Genomic DNA, 26,142 nt, shown 5'->3' on the forward strand with positions numbered 1-26,142 from the left:
TTTTAAGTATGCCTTTTTTAAAAATCTGTGAGGCAAGGATTTCTTAGGGTGATCTCTTTTATTAGGACAGTTAGACAAGCTTGTGAATGCAAGACATTCTTCCTCAGGTCCTCCTTTTTTATATGTACAATTATGCCAGTACATACTGTAGTGTGATCACAGTTATACTGCTATAACATGTCTTTTCCTAACTAGGAACAAGGTAAGCCAGTATAAGCACATTTAACCCCATATCACTGCCTTCATGCTAAAGGTTTGTGTCGGTTCATCTATAGCAGCAGTTTGCCATTGCTTTAATTCCAGTGGTATAATGGCAGTAGAGCAACTTGCATGAGCCAACACAGCATAAAGGTGAAGTTATGCTTTATACTTAGGCCACACTAAATCTGTGGCCTAAATTGTACATTGAGGATTAATACCCTTTCTTACCTGACTTGCCACTAGAAGGTAGACAAGTAGGGACATGGGTAGAAACCAGGACCCCTGGGTTCTATCCCAGCTTTAAAGTGATGCATCCTGGGATGCTGGAGGACTGCAGACTAAAGTTACCCTGATAGGAGCTGTGTAGCACTGCCCAGAATTAACACTCGCCTAAAGTGGCGTAACTTTGGGATGCCCAGAAGGCACTCAGCAGGAGTTAACAAGCTTTACCGTGAAGACACTCACGTTTTAAGTGCCACTAGTATGGTCCAAGTGTAACACAGTACTTTATCCTGACATTGCAGAGTGGCTCTGTTCCTTCCGATGGAAATATGAGAGTGAGGGAGACCCGAGTGCCACCCCTTGGTAACATTACTGCTATTTGAATGCCAAGTAAAATAAAGCCAACACTGCCCTTTCCATCACGCTCTATTTGCTTTCACAATGGTGCATTGTCTTGGCTACTACAGAGTGTGTGGGGGCGGGGAGGGACCTTAAACCATGAAAAGATCAGGCTTCAGCTCAGTAAGTAACCTGCAAGTGGGGTGTGTGATGTGTCTGTCCCAAGGAGAATGAAGTTATATGATCTGCAGATACCATCTTGGTGCATCTAAAAGACAAACTTCTAAGAGAAACAACAGAGGAAGAGTTTGTGTTTCATTTTAAAAAATTGGAAATGCTTGTGGTTTTATCACAGGTCTTTTGATATTGGGGTGGGGGGTTCAGCACCAACTCCTGGAAGTTTGCACGAGAATCTTAGCTTTCTTTAAAAAAAAAAAATGGAAGTAAGTTTCTAGCCTTTTGTGACGGGGGAGAAAAGCTTGAAAAAGTGAAGCATAAGACTTAGAAGCTAAAAAACCAAACTGATAAGTCAAAACAAATCTCATGATTTCTTGTAGGCTGCGTCATGATTTTCCAACATTTATTAGAGTTGGCAGTACTTGTTACATTGGGAGGTCTGGGAGAAAAACCCAGGAAGGTTGTCAGATGAGCTTTAAAAAGAAGTACGGAGGAGAGTCCCTCGTGAAGAACGTTGTGTTAGTTGCCTGAGCATTGTCAAAGCTCCCCTTCCCATCTTGCTTGGAAAATCGCCCAAATGGTACTTCACCCATTAGAGGAAGGAGATGGAAAACGGCCAATCCGCTCTGTGATCTGCTCTGCGGCATACTAGCAGCCCCCTCTACCGTATATGTTTAGAATTGCTGAACACAGTAACAGTAATCCATGATGAGGTTTCTTCACATCACAGATGTGTAGAAATACCTGGGTTGGAAGGGCCCTCTGGAGGTCATCTAGTCCAACCCCCCCGTGCAAGGCAGGAGCATCCTTGTCTAAACCAGCTCATCCCCTGCTCTTCAAAACCATCAATGCTGGAGAGTCCACAATCTCCCGAGGCAATCTCTCCCAATGCTTAACCATCCTCCGAGTTGGAAAGTTCTTCACAGTATCCAATCGAAATCTCCTTTATTGCAATTTAAGCCCATTACTTTGTGTCCTGGCCCCTGTGGACACAGAGAACGATTGAATGCCATCCTTTTTTTAACATCTCTTTCTGTAGTTGAAGCCTGTTATTGATCTGGAATTAAACTATCCACCTAGCGATGCCCTGAAGAAGAGAAAGGGGGAGAGAGAAGGTGGAGATGAACAGACATTTTATGCCCAGTTTTTCGTGCTATTGTAATTTGACAAGTGTGAATCTGTGAATCAGATTATTGAGTGAATCTGTGACAAAAAGTCTTTGCCAGGCTGTAAGGCACTCGGAGAAGGGCAACCAAAATAATTAAGGATGGGAGGGGTTCATTTACAAGGAGCGAGTGAAAGAATGCCATAGCTAGTCTAGCTAGGCAAAAGCAACAGGATGGGGAAGGGGGAAGATTTGACCTATGAAAAGGGAGTGAAATGATTCAGGGTGGGCCAAGAGAGGAGTGTATTGCAGTTTGTATTACCATAGCACCTAGAGGTATCAAACAAGACGGCTGCCACACCATGGCAGGAAATAAATACATACCCAGGCCAAGGGACTGTCACTGCCCTGAAGCTTGACAGGTAGGGGGCAGGGGAACGAACTTTAATTTTTTAGCACCTAATTTGAGATATGTTCAAGAGAATTGATATTCAGAATGGCCTCAACAACAGACTACTGAAAAAATCAGGCCTTCTGAGCTGTTTGAAGTTGCATGGGCAGATCCTGAGGCCTTCCCTTCAGTGTAAATGCTAGGCATTTAAAAATTGTTTTTGGCTTAAACAGGCACAATATTCTTCTTAGCTAGGACTCAGTGCCACAAGGAATCATTGACAATAAAGGTTGGTAAGGATTCTCCAAAGGCTTAGACCAGTGGTTCTCAACCTTTGTAAGTCCCAAGCCACCCTATGAGACTCGAGGCGTGCTGCAGAAAATGCCAGCTCTTAATTTTCACTCATTTTTTGACTACAGAAAAATACTAGGCGATTCTTCTGTTGCAAAGAGCTCAGGAAGACCAAAATATATCAGCATGCTTTTAACACCCTGGGTTTCTATGTGAATTTTTTTGAATCAGGTCTTTATGCCTCACAGTGCTAAAATTGTGTAGCACCCTGCAGCACCCTTGTAAGGATCTTGTGGCACCCTGGGGTTTCATGCCATCCTGCTTGAGAATCACTGGTACAGACAGACAGTCGTAAGAATATCACTCAGAGGTACCCTAGTGAGAAGAAAAATCCAGAAAAGGCAATATATCCTCATGAACATAAGAACTGCCATATACTGGGTCAGACCATAGGTCCATCTTGCCCGGTATCATGCTACACAGTCCCCATCCCTTGTGTTATGGACTTTTGGTCCATGGACCCACCAAATCCTGGGACCTCCTGGTCTAGCTCCTGGTGGCTCTGGCTAAGCTGGCCATCTATAAGGCCCGGAAGGAGGCTCTGGCTTGGAGGAGCCCGAGCGAGCGTGAGGCTGCTTTCCTGGCACTCCTCCATTCACATCTCTGGACAGAGTTTCACTGGTCGGTGTCCACAGGCTCCCTCGACTCCTTCAGGGATCAGTGGGCACTGGCCAGTGTGCTCTGTTCAGTGTCCCCTTATGATGCCCTAGTTACATGGGCAACTGGTGCCACCTTAGTTGGGGGAGGGGGGATGTGCCCCCCCAGCAACTAGTCAGTGACTGGGGGTGGGTCCTCATGGGGGTCCCCCCATGACCAATCTCGCTGACTGGGGAGGGGTCCCCCATGGCCAATCTCAACAACTGGGGGCAGGGGTGGTTCCCCATGGCAAAACTCACCGAAGCTTCTGGAAGTGGCTGTGGCGCTACATCCTGCGCTCCTACTCCCCGGCACCTAAGCAGGGAGTGTGGCCAGTCAGGAGGTGCACCAGTGCTCTCTGGGGGTACACATGCACCCCCGTGCACCTCCTATACATCACCACTGCCTAGCTGTTTCCCTACGACCTCACTCCCGGTCCTGTTATCTTTTTTGTTGTCCCAAGCAATTAGCTGGTGTCTCTCCAGTGGCCTCCCTTCTTAAGGGGGGCTTATAGATTTTGTGATGGGCTGAGACCCATGACATCAGGGCATATCAAACAGGCCTGTCACATAGTCCCCACCCTTTTTTTGTTAAGAACTTCCCATCCATGGCCCTACCAAGTCCCAGGACCTCCTGGTCAACCTCCTCCTGGCTCTGGCCAAGTTGGCCATCTATGGGACTCTGGCTGGGAGGAAACAGGGCCAGTGTGGGGCTGTTTCCCTGGTACTCCTCCGCTCACGTCTCCGGGAAGAGTTTCAATGGTCAGTGTCCACAGGCTCCCTTGACTCCTTTAGGGGGGCAGTGGGTGCTAGCCAGTGTGCTTCGCCTCCAAATCCATTTTTCTTAACCTATGACCTCACTGAAACTCCTGTTTTCTTTTTTGTTGTCCCAAGAAGTTAACTGATGTGTCCCCACTGGCCTCCCTTCTTAAAGGGGACTTACAGAATTTGTGATGGGCTATGGCCCGTGAACTTTTTTGGCACATCAAATAGGCCTGTCACACAGTCCCTGCCCCTTTTTTTTTTTGTTAGGCACTACCTATCCATGGCCCCACTAAGCTCTGGGACCTTCTGGTCAACCTCCTCCTGGCTCTGGACAAACTGGCCAGTGTGCTCTTCTCAGTATCCCTTTCCAGTTCCCTTGCTATTGGTGGTGATGCAGAAGGGGTGCAAGGGGGTGGACTTACACCCCCTGAGAGCACAGGTGCACCCTGTCAGGCTGCACTCCCTGTTCAGCTGATGGGCAGGGGGGACAGGAGGGAGCACCAGTGCCCCCCTGTGAGTGCCGGCTGAGGAGTGCGAGAGCCGGATGTAGATTGCAGCTGCTTCCAGAAGCACCGCAGCCACTTCCAGGAGTGCTGCGGCCACTTTCAGGAGCAGCACAGCCACTCACCGGTTGGTAAGTTTTGCTTCGGCAAGATTGGCCATGGGGGACCATCCCACTGACTGGTCACCGGGGGGGCGGGGGGGAGGCATGTGCCCCCCCTGACTGAAGCAGCACCAGTCGCCCATATTTATTAACCTATGACCTCACTCCCATTCCTGTTTTCTTTTTAGTTTCCCCAACACATCAGTTGATGTGTCCCCAGTGGCTTCCCTTTTTAAGGGAGGCTTATAGTTTTTTGTGATTAGCCAAAGCTCACAACCCCATGGCACATCAAATATACCTGTGATTCATGGTGGTAGCCAGGGGATACTGACAAGGAGAGTGAGCAGGCTATGACCAGGGTTTTTCCCCTGTTCCTCTCCCACTTACCGCCTCTAGCATTTAGGGTCTAGGAAGCTCTGATTCAGAAGCTGTATCCCTGACTTCCACGCTCAATAGCTCCTGATGCCCCTTTTCTCCAAGAATTTGTCCAATCCCCTTTTGAATGTGGCTAAACTGTCAGCCCCCCACAACATTTTGTGCAAATGAGTTCCGTAATTGAATGACATACTGCATGAAAAAGAGCTTCCTTTTGTTAGTTTTAAACTTGCTACCTACGACTTTCATTGCATGACCCCTAGTTCTTGGGGTTGTGAGAAACAGTAAATAATAAATCCCTTTTTACTTTCTCTTCACCATTTAGCATTTTGTAAACCCTTATCACGTCTCCCCTCAAGCATCTCTTTTCCAAACTGAATAGGCCCAGCCTCTTTAGTCTCTCCTACTATGGAAGCCCCTCCATGCCACTAAGCTTCCTTGTTGCCTTCGTCTGGACTTGCATATCTTTTTTGAGGTGTGGGGACCAGAACTGGGCATAGTATTCAAAGTGTGGCCACACCATGTATTTATGGCTCATGGCTTTAGGACAGCAGATGCTAGGTGCTTGGGATGATAGCAGTATTTTTTTCCATAGGCATTTTATTACCTAGCTGTCCATTAAGTGGATTTCATACAGTCTTCTAAAAGATTAAATATTGGCTTCTATTGGAAATGGGGTATCACATTAGGTAGGCAGTTGATCTAATATAAGAAACTCCTGTAATGCTGTGCAAGTACTCTGTGCTCTACCTTTGTACAGCAGTGGGCACTGTGGGTCCTGGTCTGGGATAGGAGATTGTAGGTGCTGTCATAAAAATAATAATGAAACAAGTAATACAACACTATGTACTAGGTTACATGTTCCCGTGCTCAATGCCCCTCCACTGCAGCCTTTTTAGCTGAACAGAATCAGTCCATGAAAGGTGGGTCAAATTTCATTTTAGGAACACAAGACTAGAAGGGGACTCAGACATCCTATCCCATGTTTGGAGGCAATTAGTCACACACAAAATTCCCCCAAATCACTTCTTCAACCCCCCACCCCCCTCCAATAAATTGGTGTTACTACCAAGAATAAAGTTTCAGCTGTATCAAAACTGGCCAATAAAGTAATTTCAATAAGGTGATACCAGTGCCTTTGAATTAAATGACTTTGAAATGTTCCTTCCACAACAGTTCAGGATTTTGACTCTTTGTGTGAATTCAAGATAAAAACCAAGAATTAAGAAGTTGGATTTTCCTGTGGGAAGGAGATTCTGTTTTCAATCAGCTCTATTTAAAGGAAAATATTTTTTCCCCTTTTTCTCCAAGCTACAGTGACCGTGTACTACTTCAGGAAGACCTTATTGTGGGAAAGCTAACAGATACGAGTTTTCTTAGCTATTCATTGTCAAATATTCAGGATTTTGCAATATTCAGGAAATTTTAAGTATTGCTTTATTTTTTAATGAAACCTTTCACTGGTGCACATTTTCAAAGCAAATTTCAGCCATTTCCACAGTCCCTCTATGGAGTTCTGGAAGCATTTCAAGGTTTGCTGGGTTGTGAATTTGACATGTATTTGCCATTGAGGATGCACTATAACATAGAGTAATGTCGGTAGACATCAAAGAGCAGCTTTTTTCGATCATCACTCACCATGGAGTAATTAAAATACACACACAACCAGCCACTAGCATGGCTCATTGTAAAAAGGGACATTTAAGCTGGTGAGGCAGCCACAAGACAGTGGCTAAACTAACAGAACTAAAATAAGGAGAACTGATTTTCTGTTGCTCTGCCCCTTGCATCAATGGAAAACAAGTATAAAATATAATCACATGACAACAGCCGTGTTTTGCATTCACTTGGCACTGTGCAGACAAACACACAAAATACAAGGCAACAGACAGGGCTGGAAGGGATGTCCTGAGTCAGAGCGTCCAGTCCCCAGCTATCACAAGCACCATATCCCATAGACCTCTTTGTCTCAAGCTCCATCTACATTTTAGGTGTCCTCACTCCTGGGAGTGGAAAGCTGTTCCAGGGACCATCAGGCCCCTGAAGCCCATCCCTATCATTAACTCTCTGGTGAGGAGCAGACATTTGAACCTCCCACTATACACCCAACTTCCTTTGTCTGTACAGCTAGGAATGCTTCCAACCTTTGTGAAATATGGTACAAAGCACCTGTACGGCTAAGGACAGAAATTACACATAATGCAGTGTAAGTGATGGGAAAGCGGGTCAAATCTGTAACACAACAGAAGTTCAGTGCACACAAACTGCTTTCAAAGTGGCTGAAACCAGTTTAAGATAAGCCTGGATGGATATGGTATCAGACTTAACTGATTTAGGTTAAACTGGTTTATTGCACTTCTGTCCCAGATCCCTTCCAGATGCAAGGTAACTCACAGTCCCCCAGCATCCCAGGATGTTTTGCATCTTTCTCACAACCCCCCCACCCCCCACCCCACTTGCAGGGTGGGCAGGCTAGCCTTGGTCCAAGCTGTCTGCTCCAGCCAAGCAGGGAAGCGTGCTCTAGTGCCCACCACAGCTTCTGGCTTAGGCCATTGCAGGCACATGGCTACATTTCCAGAATCAAAAGTGAATGCCTGTTCACTTGCTTATTAGTTCAATCTGTGCAGCTTAAACTAACATGCAAAGATTGAATTGATTCAGCTTTGGGCTTTTGGCCCATCTGTACATAACCTAGAAGACATAAGTCAGTGAGTTTTAACCAAAAGATGAGCCAAGCCTCAAATGGAAATACATAGTTGTCACCTTTCTGAGTTCTCTGCAACCGAAAAACAGATCTATCTTTTTCTGTAGGCAAAAAAGTGTGAAAACTGAGAGCTGGGATTTTCCAAGGGATGCCTTGAGTTTATCCAGGGTGTGCCTTGAATCTAAAAATGTTAAGAATCATTGACCTAAGTTGGGGTGAGGTGTCAGAGTAGCTAATATGTCTTGCTAACAGTTCCTAGATGTGAATTCCAGCATGACTTTGCATTTGGGCCAAAGGTTGCCCCCGGTTCACCCAGGTGCAAATGGGTACTGTTTTTTTGAGCTGGAGAGTGAGGGGAAGCCAGATGTGGTGCTGGGCACATCAGTCTCTTGCAGGCTGCTGGCTATAGGCAGGGGGGCACCTTAACCCATAGCTCTATGGGCCACAAAGGTCAGCAAGGTCCTTGACCCCCAGGCTGGTTGTGATTAGGATGACAGGACATAACCTCTAGTGGTGAGAGAGATGGCTCAGAGCTGTGAGCAGTCTGAGCTAATGAGGAAGAAGGAGCAGGATTACTGACTTTCTGTCCTGCCCCAACAAAGGAGGTATTGACACAGCTGGGGCTGTTTGCCTCCATGCCAGCTTTGCCCAAGACACCAGGTGCTGTACTATGGTCCTGGGAGATACCATAGGTATCACAGGCCTTTTCTTTTACAGAATCCTTATGCAAACAGATGCCAGATTTCAGCACGTTGTTGGGGGTGACAGCATGAGAGAAAGAGGAAGGATGGTTAGTGGTACCTGGAAGACCAAAATTTCTACTCTGTTTTGCCAGACACTTGAGGTGACCCTGAGCCAGATGCTGAGCCTCTGTACCCTCGGCCTGTAAAAGAGCAGCATCATCTACCCACACAGGACAGATAAATCTGTAAAAGATTCTGGGGCCCTCAGACCCCTGGTGAAGGGAAGCATATGAAGACTTAGACTATTGCACATATAGAAGTATCTCAAGCTGGCAGATCTATTCTCATCACCCATACTAAAATAGTGCCTCTGAAGGGCCCATTGCATTCGGTGCTGCACAAACACTCGTTCAAAACAGCCTGTGGCCATGGATCAAAAAAGAATAAAGGATCTCACAGGCCAAAATTTCCTGGAGGGTAACCTATCAAAAACCAAGAGTGTGAGTATTACAGACAAGTCTACAAAAGAAAGCAGGATGCATTCAAGCTTGGGCAAAGCCTACTCCCTGCATCTTCAGCACGCTTTGTGCAATTCATGTTCCTTGGCCAAAACACTGCAAGAATCCCAGTCAGAACATCTCCCTTGCCGGCAGCTGCTTTCTCTGCACACAGCTACCGTGGCGCTTTAATTGCCCCATAGATTTGATTGAAGGGATTTGTGGCTGAGTGCTGTTAAAATGCCACACGTCTTGAGCACCGCAGCTAATGAATGGCTCCCAACGATTCACGTTTCAATCTATATGCAAATGTGCCCTCTGGCTGGCTCACGGTGGACTTTTCATTGCCATGTTATTGCTATCCGGGGATACCTCAGACTCGTAGATCACACAGGTACAAGACAGAAAATGGGAGAAGACTTAAATTATTTAGCATTTATGAGGAAAAGAATATAAACAGTGGACTTGTGTTTGGGCTTTTGGAATACCACGGTCACAAATCAGCCCTGGGAAGGCCTATAATAATGTGTGATATTTTTTTCACCCCTCCCTGCTATCAAAATATATGCAACACTCCATCTTTTAGAGATGCAAAGCTGAATGCACATTATCCAGTATTATCCAGGAACAGCACAGTTCACGTCAGCTGTGCATGAAAATGGAGACTGGTTAATCAGGCTTGGGGATGCCTATGAACAGGCTGTGAGACTTCACTGTAGGCCTCTCTCATTTCACTCTCATTAGGAACAGAGGATGAGAAGAGACTTGGGTTAAGGAGGTTTAGTCCCTCTACCTAGACAGATGCCTTTCATCCATGAAGTTCCCTGTATCCCTCTTATCTGGAATACTGCATGCAATTCTGGTCAAGAGATAAATTCAAACTGGGATGGGTGCAAAGAAGGGCTGTCATGATGAGCAGGGAGTGGGGAGCTTATCTTATGAGAGGAGAGCAGCCTGGAAAAATATAGGCTGAGACAGGACAGGACTGCCCTTGCTGAGCACATGGTGGGGGTTTAACACCAGCAAGGGAGAAGAGCTATTTTAGCAGAAGGACAGTGATCACAAAAGAACAACTGTGTATGAAATGACCTAGAATCATTTTAAATGGTAAAAAGAAGAGACCAGGAATAATTTGGAGTATGTATGTATACACGCAGTGATGATAATAGCGAAGAGAGACAATGGCATATTGGGTTGTATTAACAAAAGTGTCCTTTGCAAATCGAAGTAGATTGGGGTGTCAGGCTTTAACCCAGAGGACCATCTTGGGTTTAACACTGCACGTGTTCAGGGAACAAGGGCATGGAGTGGTGCAAGCTTCAGCGCTGCATCAGGTCCGACTTTGCTGTCATGCAGTCAGCATTTCTCACTCCCGCAGGACCATCAATCCTGTTGTTTTTTCCCGCCTCACACCATCACCACCACCAAATGTGTATTTCTTTGGACTGTGCTAGCTCAGCAAAAGACCAGGAGTTAAATGGCATCTGGAGCATTATAGTTTATGTATCTATTAAAAACCCTGTGAATGAATAAGATACCGTCAAAGGAAATTAAAAGTCTGATGGTTAACAAGTTACAACAATCCTGTGTATGTATCCACCTATTAGTCTGGCCCTACAGTCAGGGGAACTCCTGATGCAAGATGGCTGCAGAGAGGGGCTGACTGTTGCTCAGGCTGTCCCCAAGAGATGCAAGTAGAGAGCTAAAGGGGACTTGTTGGGAACTTGAAGGGAAGTTACTGACCGGGGCGGGGGGGGGGCGGAGAGTTGCAGACTTTTGAGTTTAAAGTAGCTGCTTGCCTTTTTATTCTAGTTTATATCAGAGGACCAGGTGTGGCTGACAAGGGGAGGAAAGGAGGCCACAGGGGTGCCAGAGGGGCACATGAGGTTTGAGCCCTGCTGGAGCAAAGGCACAGGTGGCCTGAGGCTGAGAGCTGGAGCCAGAGCCCAGAGGGGGCAATGTAGGCAGCCAGGGGGGTATCAAGAGACTGAGCCTGAAAGGCAAGGCAAGGCCAGAGCCAGTGGGCCTAAGCCACTGGTCTACAGCCAGAGTAACCTACATGCTAAGGCTAAGGAGGCCAAAGCCTGTACAAGGGAGTGACTGGCAAATAAGTGGCATCTGTGAAGCATGGGCATGGCCACAAATAGCTCTTAAAGCAACTGGTGCCCTGGGGCACAGATGGGGCCAGAAGGGCCCAACTTAGTATTTGAGAGGCAGGACTGCAATCAGCTGGGTCTAAGAGGGACCTTCTGGCCAAAGAACAGATGAAGGCTTGCTCTGAGACTTTGGGGCAGCCTCCCTTTTGTACAATCAAATTATTCCATCAAGGTATGGCAGAAGAGACAATATGTAGGTTATCCAAGGAATGGGGCAGGAGTCGTGTGACCACCAGGAGGCATCACAGCCACTCCTGGGGCCTGGTCCTGTCACTATAACACAGCCTGGAATAAAGGTAGAATGAAAGAAAAAGATCCTTCCTTGGATCCTTCCTAAGGAACTGGGCAGCGGCAGTGAGGGAGCCCCGCCTGTTCCTTGCCCTGCTCCCTGTGCAGATTTGACTTTCATTTTTGCTAGTAACTGGCAGAAATTGCTCTTACTGTATTTCACACATAATGTGCATTGCAAGTCTCAGCAGTTGGTTTTTATTGGGAGAGGGCACACGTGTGTTGTATGTAAGAAAATATGGTATTTCCAGATCAAGAAATGTACTGCTCTCAAACTAAACTTGCAAACGTCAAGGAAGAGTTGCAGATGTTCTGTGGAGCCAAGCTAGCTCATCAGCTTAGCCTGCCAAGAATTTAAAAGGCCCTGCTCTTTGATAGTTTTCTCCACTGGATACCAAGAAAGTCGCCATGACCAATTTGCCAGTGACTAAAGCTGACAAGTTTGGCTCCCAGACATGCCTCTGCTGTGGAACAATATTTGCTTTTCTTCTAACTTATTTGAGTGGAAGGTACTGAGAACGGCATGCCTTGTACGTTTTGTGCTTCTGACTCAGAGCTGCATGCTCCCAACTTGCACTTTGGTCCCATGTACCATTCCCCAAAGACGGATCCAACAAGACATTTCCATACGTCTATTTCTAATGTATAGTACTTTTGAATTTGAGTAACTACTTGATCTACACCCATGAAGGGAATCATGTCACCGATATCATAGGAACTAAACAAATTCTGACACCATCTGAGGGTCCAGCTTTGTCTTTTTTTAATTTTATTTTTTTTTGCATATGTGTATTTAAGCCATGGATGAGGGTTCTTTCAAGGAAGGGAAATGAAAAGATAAGCTGGCAGGAACAAGGGCTGGAAAAAAGAAATGTTAAATCACTAGAGTTTTTCAAAGAAAGGCATGGGTGTGTTCCTAAAGCCTTTGATTGAACTCAATTGTTGACACTATCTTTCTTCTTGCTGGCAAATAAACTCCATTCCAAAGCCAGCAGCTCCCTGGAGCACACATTGTGCAGATATAAGTCACAGAGCAGACCCTTAGCTGGTATGAACTGGAATAGCTCTACTGACATCAAATGAGCTTCAGCCATTTATACCAGCTGGGGATCTGGCCCCACGAATTTAAAACAGAAGGCTCCCGGCTCACACTCCCAGCACCACCTTAGCTTATCACAGAGAAGATTGACTTTTGATCTTTTATAAGTAAAATACAAAAAAAGGACAGTTTCTTTGAGTGTCTAGATGAGTACAGTGTCCGACTTGGAGGTTAGAGAAACCCTTGTTTTTGGGTTGCGGAAGTGGAGGGAGAGTTTATATATTTCAGTCTGTTGTAGAATGAGATGAAAACATAGTATTTTCCAGCCACCTGGAATAGATATTTCCTGCAAAAAATTTGGAAAGAAACAAAAAGTCAAACGTCCCACATTTTGTGTGGAAATTCTTTTTTTTTTTTTTTACAGAAGTGATAATAAAGAAACTGTAAATTTTTGAAAATCACTTTCAGTATTTTGACTGAAATATGGAAAACGTAGAGCAAAGCTGTCAACAAAATGGTATTTGGAAGAAGGCTGTTCGTCATGTTAGAAAGCGTGACCACATTTCTGACTCTTGAATTCCTTTTTCCTGAATTCCCTATTCATTTTGGACGCTTCTTCTTTAAAATTTAAGAATTTTGCCCGAAAGACTACTAAATAAAAACTGAGGAAGGACTTTGGCTCTTTGTTTTTTTAAGCAATCTTAAACATTGATCCCTCACTGCTTTATGACAGCCCTTTAAGTAAATGGGATCTTTTATAAAGGATGTATATGAGATCAGTCAATGGGATTTTAAAAGAATTATCAGAGATTTTCTAGGTTTGTCATATACACTTATGATGGTATTTGAACCATGGTTGGTTACTGTGTCGTAAGGCTTATTCCCCTGCACTCCAATATTAATTCTGGAAAACAGCTATGGTTTCAATTCCACTGAAGCATCCTAGAAATTCATCCTCTGGGTTTCAGACCAGGGGCTGGAATTGCCACTGTTTTGCTCCAGTTCCACATCACTGCAACACCACATGAGCAGAGGCAGATCTTGAAGTGCCAGCCCAGGTTTTACAGCACACCTTGATCTAAAAAGTCCAACCTAGCTTTCATACAACACCTGCTGCCTCCTAGGACAGACACCGAGGGGCTTCTACAAGTACAAGTCAACATGGATCCAAAATCTGGATTCAGATAATACTCTGGAGTGAATTCTTGGGCTGGACTGATGGGTACCTAGTATAAGGGCCACAAAAGTGGGTGGCCGTTAGCTGCCTCTGACCTAGCAGATGAGTGGCAGTTCAGTCTTGAAGAACAAAGAGCAGCCCTGGGGCTGCTATAATTTGATTCCTGGAATCTTTTTTGATAGCCAGAGATTGCTGGACATTGATCCAACCATGTCACTTTTACTCAGCCACAGCCCTTGTGACACCGAACCATAGGAGGACTTCCCCATCCTTGACCAGCACGTAAAGGCTGCTGGACACCACTGGAGAATCACAAAGCAGAGTTACTAGTGTGCTAGAGATATGGGGCACTACATAATCCTGAGCTCACTGTGGCAGCATAAACTCTCCTCTAGAATGACTCTATACATTTCCGCCAATACATGCAAACAGATGGTCGCAAAAGCCTTTCAATGAGACAGTCTGCAGCAACATAAAAAACAGGAATATTCCAATCTGAGACACGCTGTTTTTGCACGTCAACAGCTTGGGTGACTCTGTTCTTATTTCCGCTGCCACTTTCCTGGGCCTCACGAATAAATCAGTCAAAGGCAAGTTTGCAATATGTGCTCCGCATGGTTTATGCCGATGAAAGGAGAAATGAATCCCTTATCTAATCTACCGAGGCACAGTCTGCTTTTCTCGTGCCTGATGCTGTTGGGAGCTCAATGCGATGCTGTCAGGCACTTGAGCACTCCATTTGATCTTCGGTGTACCTGACAAGCCACTTCTAGACACAGCTGATCAAAAGCTTCAAGTGGTGCTCTTGATGACAAGGGTGAGAAGGTTGCTCCCCATGGCCACCTACCACAGTGCTTACTGCTCTGCCCCGGTCCTGCAGAAGTACGTCCTTTTCTGGGCCAGGGCCCGAGTGTATTGAAATGCTCATCTTCTGAAGGCCAAAACACATGCTGAAGAGTTTGCCCGGGGCAGAGGGGACCTTGCAGGGCTATATCCCAACTAAGAGCAGTCCAGCAGCCTTTACATTAGAAAGCAGCTTGGGGCGCTTATACACGTTATGCATTGCTTCGATACACATCACGAAATGGCGCCAAACATCTCCATTTCGCTAGGTTAGTCATGTGTGAAAATACACGCTGACGTCCTTTTATTGCGGAATATTTTGCTTTATCATGGTAAATTAGACCACCTCTTTAGTTCTCTTAGTATGCCCCATTAGACACAACCAAAGCAGAACTGAATCCCCAGGCAAGTGCGAATCAGAGTCAATCCCAGGCTTGATTATTTCTCCAAAGAAAGGCTGTGCTCTTTTCTTTGTATAGCAAACATCTGCCCCCACTTTCCCCACCCACCCTCATCTGGCCCTGGACAAGCAACGTAAGTAGAGCATCATGCGAGGTTAATCCAGGCTACACAGAGCGATGATTTCCTCTAAATCAATCGAGGACTAAGGCTATTGGGTACAAGATGTGAATCTTTCAACTGGTCACTCCAAAAGAAACGAAGTGGGATAAAACTTGCCTGGCCTCACAACAGACCTTTCATCAGCCAACAAGGCAATGCCCACGAATTAACAACTCTCAAGTCTGAGGAACGTCCGGCTTACCTGTCGTAGAATGACCATGTTTCCTATGCAAACACATCAGCAATCACCGCTCATGGACCTAAAACAGAGAAGAAAATTGAGCGTCAAATAAATTGACAAAGTTCTCGCCTCAGTGGTGCCTGGTTTACAAGCCATAACCTTTCGAAGATGGGGCCCGGGAGCACTTACAAACAGGAGATATGGCTGTAGAATTAATGGCTTTATACCATTAGGTCCAGATAGCAAGCGCTAATCCCCAAATATATCCAAGTTAATACCCATACGCTGATGAATTACATGAGCCAGTTCCCAGGAGTGATCAGTGCACGTTCTTTGCTCAGTCTTTCTTTTTTTGTTTTTTTGTTTTTTTGCAAGAAGCGCAAACTGACCATTTGCAAACCAACTCTCAGGAAGTCAGCCAATGAACAGCCTAGCAAAGAGAGCATGATGATGAACTGTTATTTGTTTAAATGGGATCCTGCTCTGTGTATAAACGAGTGGAGGAATCCTGCTCTCAGACAACTTCCAAGCAAGGATGAAAAATTATCAGCCAGCCCCATGGAAACTGTTTTGCAGAGAAAAAATGTTTTCAGTTGCAATAAGATTTTTGCCCAGAGTGTCTGCTTTCTTTAGAAAAAGCTGAGTCTGCTGAAAAACCGAACAACTGATAACCAACATTTTTCATTTGGACTGGTAAGGAACCCTCTGCTATCAGAAATGTGTTCCCCTGTATAGACCTGAATGAAATCTAAACCTTATCTTAATAAGGCAAGTAGACTGAATTTCTTTTAGGCTGTTTTTTCCAGACCTCAAATCAAATTTCCAATTGGCCAACATCCTTTTAAAAGAGCGGCAGCAATCACTTGTCCCTGTTAACACTTGGAGCCTGCACCGAGGTCTATGAAAGGCTGAAACCTTCAAGGCAAAATGCTCAAAGCCCAGTGGAGCCCTTACAAAGCTCCTCCTACTTCAATAGATAAATAGCTATTCACAGCTCAGTCTATAGGCATGTAGGAAGTGTCTCTCAGCCCAGCAAGAGCATTAAAATACACTTAATGCCCAGTGTTGAGGTTTCATTGAGATGTGCTCAGTATAAGCACCCAGGAAGCAGCGGCATGTGACGCCTTAAACATCCCGGACTAAAGGGGACCAAAGGGGCTATTTCAATTCCCTTTGCAACATGGAGAAATTATTGTATTTTCTTGCATACAGAACATACCCTTCTTCCAAAAATCAGCTGCTGGAAATTGAAGTGCATGTTATAAGCAAGACAATATGGTAATGGCAGCTTCTGCAGCATAAGCTTCTTCTGGGGGTGGTGGTAATGCTGCGCGTGCTCCCTAGGCAGCAGCACAATGAACACACTGGGCTCCCTTGCTGCTGCTACTCAGTTACTTGCTGTACATACCCATTTTTTCAAGGAAAAAACTTTGTCTTCACGGTGCTCTTCATAAACAAGGTGCATTTAGGGGCCTGTTGTACTTGAAAAAATACAGTGCATCTCTCCTAACCGCAACCACTTGTGCCGGCACTAGATAGCTAAAGATTTCTAGATGTCTCCTGGCTGGAAAGTCTCAATCTTCTACCAATAGTCACACTCATCACCAAATTTGGAGTCCCTGCATCAGACTGGCGAGGGCTGTGAGGAATTTTGCCTCCCCCTTTAGGGTGCGGCATTGTCTCTTCCAGTGATCCTCTAGGCATAGCCAACTAATCCCCTATCATTGCAGTGTTAGGGTATTGGAAGTGACCTAGTCCCTCCTGCTTTTACCCACGGCATGCCATAGGAGTTGGCACCTATTACCCAGAGCGGTTGTGAAATCTCCATTCTTGGAGGTTTAAGACCTGCCTGGCTAGACAAAACTTTGGCTGGGATGATAGAGTTGGGGATGGTGCTGCTTTTCAGCAGGGACTTGGACTAGATGGTCTCCTGAAGTCACTTCCAACCCTCATTTTCCATGATCCTATGGGCCTGATGCAATTGCATCCAGTGCACTAAACTGGGATGTTAGTGGCAATTCAGGAGTGTCAGCCAGAAGCAAGAAAAGGGGGCTGCTGGCTTGGAAATGGCAGCCAACCTTCAGACTTAGCTCTGTTAATTGGCCCACCTCACCTGAGAAGTTGCAGGCACCTCTTGTAGGTTGCTTCTGGTCTTCCCCCCTGTAGTTGTGCATAAGATTTGAAGTGGGGATTTTGAGGAATTGTTAAACAGTTGCTTGCAAACATAAGAGATTGGGCTTAATGGCTCCAGGAAGCCCCTTCCAGTCTTACATCCTATATCTATCACCCATTGAAGACAGTGGGAGCCTGGCATCTAAATGTCTTTCAAAGTCTGTTCCCTGAAGGAACTAGCTGGCTGATAAGGTGAGTGTTAGGGCTCCTTTGCACCATCCAGATTTGAGGCTGCAGTTGTGGTCTTTAAATCCAGTTCATCTGCTTTAAGCAAGACTGGGCTGGTTTCATTGCCAGCAGACAGATTGTGCATCATTGTTCATGCGACAATAATTGCATGTAGGGTGCAACCTAGGAATTGCACATATCTGAATAGAGCTGATGGGCTAAGGATAATGCCATTCAAGAAAGAGGAGAATGTGAGGAAGTCCACTGTTAGAGGCATTTTCTTACCAGTTTCCATTGGGTACAGCTAAGAGTAATTAGAAATAGTCCAAGGAGAGAAGCAAAAATGATCAAAGGTTTTGAAAACATTATTTTGAAGACATATTGAAAGCATCAGTAAAAGAAGAGAAAGCTTGGGGGTGGAGGGTCATAACAGTCCTTCACTGTGTTATAAAGAGGATAGCAATCAATTATTCTCGCCTGCCGCTGGGGGAAGGGCAAGAGATTGGATTGATTTAAAAGAAAAAATATTTAAATGAGATAATAGGATGAGCTTTTCAACTATAAATCAGAAAACCCCTGCAGCAGGCTACCTAGATATGTGGAAACGCCTTTACTGGAGGTTCCCAAGAACGGGTTAGACAATATCTACCTATGTCTGAACCTGCTTCAGTGTGGGTGGTTGGACCGGTCCTTTCCAGCTCTACATTTCTAATATTCAGCAATTCTGGAAGGCCATGCCATGCCCTGGCTAATCAGATTAGGAGCCAGAAGGCCTGGCTCTGTCTAGTCCTGGATCTCTCACTGACCTGGTATGGACAAGCCTCAATGCCTCGTTTCCTTATCCGTAAAGTGAGCATCATTATTTCTACACGATGGTTATAGTCAATACTCGAAGGGTTATAGTCAATACTCACTGCAATCTTTCCTCTTGGGCTGGCTGTGACTTATGTCTCTGTCATGATGCTACTGTTCCCAGTCTTACAACCCCTAGGTTTCTCCCCAGACCCTGAGAGTCCCATATCCAGTATTGTAGCCACTGGCCAGGCCACTCTGTCTCACCTTCGGTCTGCCTGACTCCCCAGCTTCTCCTCCCTGGGAGCCTTTTAACTTCCTGTGGCCGCTAATTATCTCTGTCAACTGGCCCAGTCCTGCCGAGCAGCCTGTACTTAACATTACTGCCCATAATGCCTCTGGCTCCAATGGTCTGCTAAAACCTGCTATAGTAACAGTGTCCAGAACATCTGTAGATTTACAGAAGCAGATCTCAGCAATGTCCCTTTGTCCTCTCATCTTTCCAAGGTGGATAACAAATGAGTCCCATGAAGTTTACTCTGACATCTTCCAGATGGCAAGGCACAATGAGATCCCACCTGCTCCATGTGATCTGTGGTGCTTTGCGAATGACTTGGAACCAGACTCGTAAAGATATGTTGGTGTCTAACTCCCTTGGATTTCAATAGGAGTTAGGAGCCTAAATACCTTTAAAATGTCTGGCCCTCTGTGTTTTTCTTCCATTGTCTCTGGTCAAAAATTCCTCTTTTCTACCATGCTCTAAAGTCACTTGTTAGCTGTATTGCAACAGTGTTTTGTGAATAGGGTGGCCATCATAGAGGACAGTCCAGTTGTCCTCTGTTGATACAAAACCAGATGCCTTTATGTCCTCTATTTTTCTCTTGAAATAGAGGACATAAAGGTGTCCAGTTTTGTATCAACAGAGGACAGAGGACAACTGGACTTTTCTGTATGATGGCCATCTTATTTGTGAATGTAGGGTAGTGATTCTCAACCAGGATGCCATGATATTCTGGGTTGCTTTTGGGTGCCATGCAAATATTAAGACTGGTAAGCGTGCAAACATGATTCACAAGATAAATTCAGAGATTTCAAACAGGAAGCCAGTGTCAAAACCATTCTGACTTGTGGGCTGAATTATTTACAACACAAGAGCTGCTCCATTATCTTTCTGCAGCCAGAAATTAAATGAAAACTAAGAACTGACATTTTTGAGGGGGGCCTTGAGTCGAAAAAAGTTTGAGAGCCACTGACAAAGGCCTAATTTTCAGGACTAGGAAAAGACGTGAGAAGAGCAGGCGGAGAACCGTGTGGACTCCCCTTTCTAGTCCTCCCTGGGGAAAATGTAGGAAGAAGTGGGGCTGAATTTTCAACCTAGCTGTATTAGGCACCCATCAATCCTTCTGGATCGTGGTGCATGTGTGAGAAGCAACTAGGACCTAGGCAGGAGCATGGAGGAGTGGAGGCTGCCAACACCTTCCATCCCTACTTTAGACCACTGAGACAGACTCCAAAAGCCAGACCAAGTCTGGACATTCAATGCTTTGAAGGCTGTAGTTGGTCTGGACATTCAGTGCTTTGAAGGCTGTAGTTACATGTCAGGGGTGGGCAAAATGCAGCCAGTGGGCCTGATACAGCTCACCAGGCCATTCTACCCAGCCTGTGGGGCCCCTGGCTCACCAGGCCATTCTACCCAGCCTGTGGGGCCCCTAAAAAATTTAGAAAATTAATATTTATCTGCCCCTGGCTGCCTGTCATGTGGCCCTCGATGGCTTGCCAAAACTCAGTAAGCAGCCCTCTGCCTGAAATAATTGCCCGCCCCTGTTATATGTGCAGCTGGGAATTGAACCCAGGTTGCCTGCATAGGGTATTTGTCCCATCTAAGCCTGAACACCTTGTGAAGCTGACCACTGCTGTATTCATCTAGGTCTAACTGCAACTAGATAGTTACAGTGAGAACAACATTCAAGCATCTTGATTTATTGGTAATTGGTGAGGTGCTGTCAGTTGGCTACAAAGACAGAGGTTTGTTAATTGTCCCCAGAAGTGCTTGGCATGATTCATAGATGTCAGGGGCTGGAAGGGACCTTACAAGATCGTTGGGTCCAACCCCGCCGCACTTGGGCAGAAAGACTGCTGGGGCAAGGTGACCCCAGCCAGGGAAGATGAGGAACTAGACAGACAGTTCACCAACAGGTTGGTGGTCCATCCACAGCTCTTGCATGTAGATTAAATGGAGAAGTTGCGAAGGGAGGAAATGATTCACCCTTGCCTCATAATACTGCCATTTACACCACAGCAAGCTTAGGGCAAAAATGCTACTGACAATATACATGAAAAGGAGAATCTGGACTTGGTATTAGCATAATATACCTACTTTGTCTGCATGCCCGTGACCACCCTGAGTGAATGGCAGAGGTCATAGGGTTTGCCCAACCACTAAGACTTAACTAATTTATCAGCCTCCAGGTCAAGCAGGGGGCAGGTTATAGAGGCTTGCTCAGAAGTGGACTCTGCCCAAACCAAACTTGTTTTCTGCCCTGCATTCTCCAGGATAGGTAACTTGGCAGCTTTCACCAAAGTACAAAGGTCTTGCAAATGTTGGGGACTGAAACATGTGTCTCTGAGGACAAAATTATTTGTTACGTGTTCCTGACTGGTCTGATTCTCTGGTGTGCTCATGTTCCTTTGTCATCCCTTTGATATTTTTAGTGGACCATTATCACTTATGGCAGGATTTGCAAAGGCTGCTACCACTCATTCATATAGGCAAGGGCAAAGGCTACCACCGAGACTTTCCAGCCCACTCTTCAGCCAAGCTGGATTGAAGCTTGACAGCGGAGCATATCTACTTTACTAAATCCTAAGGGATCTCAGACTCGTTAGCCACCAAAACCAACCAGAGCTGTACTGCAGATAAAGAAAACTCAGAAAACACAGACAAGGATATTCACACAGGTTTTTTGGGGTTTTTTTTTAAACTTTAATCTGCCTTGGCTGGCACTATTCAGTGCTGTCTGCCCATCATGAGCTGATTTCAATCACATGGCTGGCCATACTTTATCTGGACCCCCTCCAGTGAACTAATTATCTATAGCACTTGCTAATTAACCACTGGTTAGGAGGAATTCTGGTCTTCGTGCTAAGTGCAAATTCTATTCCGTTCCCCCTGAAGGTCCTAGCTTCAACTAATTTTGCATCTGCAAATTTATTTTAAAAAGATAATTATCTTTAGGAGAAGTTGCATTGACAGGCAGTGGCATTTACTGGCAACCTAACCTATGAACCTAGAGAACACCCTTGATGTTCGACATTTTTGATTAACTAGTAAGCTACGAGTGATCAACAGGGAGAGATATTTGTTCACCAGCTTAGATCTACTTCACTTGACTGGCGCGCGGCAAATCCAGCAGTCCTCTTTAAAATGCACCACGTTGGCACAGAGATGAATGGCACTGGTACTCTCTGGAAAATACCATGCTCGCTCGCTGTCCTCAGAAAGAGCAGTTTGATTTGGCACAGAGATTTTCTCAGGGGATTTTAGTGTTCACCTGATATAAACTGAGTCCAAGGGGTCAGCTCTGCATCACTGAAGTCAAATGCCTTTGACTTAATAAAAACAGGTTTAGGTTCAAAAGACCTAGCCATGGGTCTTGAACAGAGTTACTTCCAGCTGTGCGTAGTTAACCCTGAAAGCCTGGAGCGATGGCAGCAAAGTCACAGCTGCGATGCGAATGCATTTAGGTTCCTTCAATATAAATGAGAGCTGTGCAAGCTGATGGAGTCTGAGCATGCCTGAGGCTGTGAAATCAACCTTGCTGCTCATGGCATCCCTTAGCAGTCTGATCATAGATCTATTTGCCAGCAAAAAGAAAGGTCATTTTCTGGTACTGGGAATATACTTTCAGAGGTTCAGTGGCTCTAACCTGCTGCCTTTTGGCTTTCTTGGACATCCGTGTGCTGTTTATTTAGACAGTAGTATCTAGCACCCTAGCCAGTTCAGGCCCAGAAGGGCCAATTTGATTATCTAATGTGACTAGTTTGACTAAAGGCAGGGTAGATTTGCACTTTATAGACTAACTAAATTAGTACTGTACGATATAGCACAAGCATTTGCAACAGTGGGTTGACTTCACGGGATGCTGTGAAGGGATGGCAGGAAGAGCAGTGATTAGTATACACCAGGTAAGGAAGGAAAAAGGAGGGGGCATTGCTGAGAGGCAAGGTGGGTAGGAGGGGGGGGTGGGGAAAAAGCAGTTAACCTTTGAGGGATACAAGCTAATCCAGGCAATGAGATAAAAATCCGCAGGCTCGGTTTAGACCATATTTAACACGATCCCATCTGTAGCTGATTTCTTGCTCTGCAATTTCTCATGCAAGCCAGCTCTTAAGGTTTTGCTGCATAAGAACAGCTACTCTGAGGTCAGCGATGGGATTTCCAGGAAGGTGAAAGCGTTCTGCCACAGGCTTCTCCGTCCTTCTGGAGTTGATGCTTGGATGCTTCTCTTGCTGTGGTGATCTGACCCCAGCTGACTCTCTGCCCCTTGGGCAGGGGGCTGGACCCGATGATCTCGTGAGGTCCCTTCCAGCCCTGATATCTATGAAATCTATGATGCAAGACCGGTGTCATTCATTCTTTGCCATAGGGATCTGCTGTCCAGCATAGACAGCAAAGGAGCACTGTAAGCAGGTAATGACTTATGTGACATTGGTAGAGGTACAGGTAAATGAACCTTGGATGTTATAACCTGTGTTAATTGGTCCAGTGATGATATGACTTGTGTTCATGAGAGGCCACCACTGGCATCTGCATGTGAAGCAGGGTTTGGTGCCTTGGTAAGAGTAAGAGTCAGGTAGTCTGTTGCTGGAGAGATACAGTTTGTGGCTGGGGGCTGCCTATGAGCTAGGACAGGCTTGTCCCCCACAGATGCCTTGAGATGGCCGTCATTTTCCAGGAGGGGTTGGAGGGCATTAATGATGTAGCCGAGGTATTCAAGCTGGGGCCATAGGTGACAACCAGAGGGATTCTGTTGTCCTGGTGTGCCTTATTTTGGCTAAAGCATGTCCTCTAGAAAAAAAGATCCTGATCTGAAGTCACTCGGAGGGAAGGAATCCACTGCTTCCCTGGGCAATTTGGTCCAAAGGTTAGTCACACTCACTCTTAAAGAAAATATGACTTCCTGCTGGAATTTGTCTGGTTTCAGCTTGTAGCCAGCACTTCTGATACTGTTCTTTGCTAGGTTAGGAAATCCCTAGTGTCCAGTGCTCTCCATGAAGATACTTTGGCACTAACCACATCTCCTCTTATTCTTCTTTTTGATATGCTAAAAAAAAAAAAAAAGCTGTCTCAGCTTCAAAATGTTCTCTTCAGTTCATTTTTGAGAAGCTCTTCTGTATGTTTGCAAAATCCTGTTGAAGATATGGACCCTAGAACTAGGCCTAGGGGTCCAGTAGGGTCCAGCAGGGCTGTATGTAAGGTTAAGTCACTTCCCTCTCCACCGCTCCCTGGATTATGCATCCATGGAGTACATTTGCCCTGTTTGCCACCATGGGAGCTCCAGTTGAGCTGCTTGTCCACCATGCCCACCAGCTCCAGTCATGGCCTTCCAGGCTACAGCCTCTGTTTTATATCTAGAGCCTACACTTTCCATTACAACCCAGTTTGGATGAATGGCCCAATTAACAAAGGGAACCCAATTGGTTTGTGTAGCTACCCTGCCCTCAGGGCCTCATTCTCCAGGGTGCTGTGTCCGTCTATACTAAAAGGCAGCCCCTGCCCTTAGGGGCTTTCATACAATCTAAGGGAAAGTAGGGTTTATGAGAAGCTGGGAGTTGAAGGTGGCAGCAGAGGCAGGGACAGTAATCTGCTGTTGTTCTACATCTCCATATCCCCTCACCTGCACTGGTCCAGGGGGTGGGGGTGCGTGGGAAAGCTGTATCTATTCCCCCAGATGCTCAGTGCTCTGTGCTGAGCAGTGTGGGCCATGAGTAGGACCCCCAGGATCTGTTTCCAGCCCCAATCCTGGTAATACATAGCAGGTACACAGGGGAAGATGATGGCAATTCACATAGGTTCATTCTAGCACTCTCAAAGCACAGACCTCATTGCCTCCATACAGGACAAATGGCCCTGAGGTAAGGGCCAGAAACATGGTGCTAACTATATTTTATTAGCATTGGGCTTTATAGACTCAAACCCTTCGGCTAGGTACAGACAGTCAAAAAGCCTGATGCTGAATTGATTCAGTCTTTGGAGGTTAGTCTAAGCTGCCCAGATTAAATTGCAACAGAACTGAGCAGACATTTACCTTTGATTCAGGAAATACAGCCACATGCCTGCAGTGACTCAGGCCAGAAGCTGGGGGGGCTAAAACATGACTCTCTGGCTGTGTGTTCACTTCTTTTTCCTGCTGCCCCAAGGTCTCTGGGAGTTGTAGTCTACAATTATAGCACCAGGACTCTGCAGGGTTTTTCATCACTTCCTCTTCCTGCTTCCAGGTGCCTCTGGGATGTGTAGTACACAGTCGCAGCCAGCAGTAAGTGTGAACGGGAGGAGGGGTGTTTAACCCCCCTCCCTGGCCCCAGACCCCAGTTAAGGTTTGTCTGGGGGGGGGGGCAGTACCCCACCCCCCCATAGACTGGGCTGCATCCCCCATGATGCTTTCCACCCCACTCTCCCCCTTGTCAGCCAGCCCTCACTGCTTGAGCTAGGAAGCAGAGGGTCAAGGCCAGCCCTGTTTTCTGGAGCAGACAGCCCAGCCCAGCCCAGAGCTGCAAGGCATCCTGGGATGCTAGGGGACTGCAATTTAACTTGAACCAGGAAGGGGTCTGGGACAGAAGTTTCATAAACTGGTTTGACTGAAATCAGTTAAGTCTGATACTACGTTCAACCAGGTTTATTTTAAACCAGTTTCAGCCAGTTTGAAACTGGGTTATGTGCACCGAGCTTGTGTTCTGTTACAGGTTTAAACCAGTTTCTGATCACTTAAAACTGGTTTATGTGTAACTTCTGTCCATAGACTTACACACTAAGATCTTCTAGTAGATTCTGGCTATTAGAACTGATGCCTAAAAATTAATGAAGTACTGACTCTGTACAAAGTTTCTTAATGGGACGCTGCATAGGCTTTTTACTTGGCCATCGCTTATTAGAACTACTGATTATTGCAATCGGAAGTGTTCTGCCTGACTTAATTCCGACAACCGAGGGACAATACAAACTTGTTTTAAACCAGAGCCAGGTCTTTGGGAAGGGGATGATATCAGCTGCTGCCTGCGAGAGCAGGAACCATGGTATCCCAGGAAAGCCTGTCTTGCCCTATGCTCCTAATGATCTGCTTCCATACAGGCTTCCCACGGACCCTGGACAAGTTGCTCAGGGCCAGATTCTATTCTTTTTGTTGTGCATCTAAGTGCATTTAAGTGCTTAAATGCTATTTTATTCTATCTTGTTCGAATCCCTGAAAATCCATTAATGCATTTACTTTGGTAACACACCAGCCTCTTACCCTTATGACTGAGTCACAGAAAAGCAGTGAAGAGGAGGAAGGCCCACTCACCCTTCATATTAATCATTTTCCAGGGACTTGAGCTGGGTGGAATAGAATCATCCTTAGGTGCTTAAGTCCTAAATGGTGAACTAGATCTAGTCCTTAGTCTCTCTGTGCCTCATTTCCCCCAGCTGAGGAAACAGAGACAGACCTTCCCTATTTCAGC

The 26,142-nt window shown here is 45.8% G+C and overlaps 1 long non-coding RNA gene across 1 annotated transcript in view; it reads right to left on the reverse strand.

Annotated features, from left to right (window-relative positions):
• Window positions 1-1,386: 1,386 nt before the first annotated feature.
• Window positions 1,387-26,142, reverse strand: part of LOC112549991 — a 46,924-nt gene continuing 22,168 nt past the window's right edge. Inside the window, exons 2-3 of the long non-coding RNA XR_003093653.1 lie at window positions 15,316-15,373; window positions 1,387-2,026 (exon numbers count right to left, since the gene is read on the reverse strand). This is a non-coding gene — a long non-coding RNA (uncharacterized LOC112549991). The remainder of the gene's footprint in view (window positions 2,027-15,315; window positions 15,374-26,142) is intronic.

The sequence above is a fragment of the Alligator sinensis genome, unplaced genomic scaffold (assembly GCF_000455745.1).
Source record: "Alligator sinensis unplaced genomic scaffold, ASM45574v1 scaffold1008_1, whole genome shotgun sequence".
Classification (NCBI taxonomy): domain Eukaryota; kingdom Metazoa; phylum Chordata; order Crocodylia; family Alligatoridae; genus Alligator; species Alligator sinensis.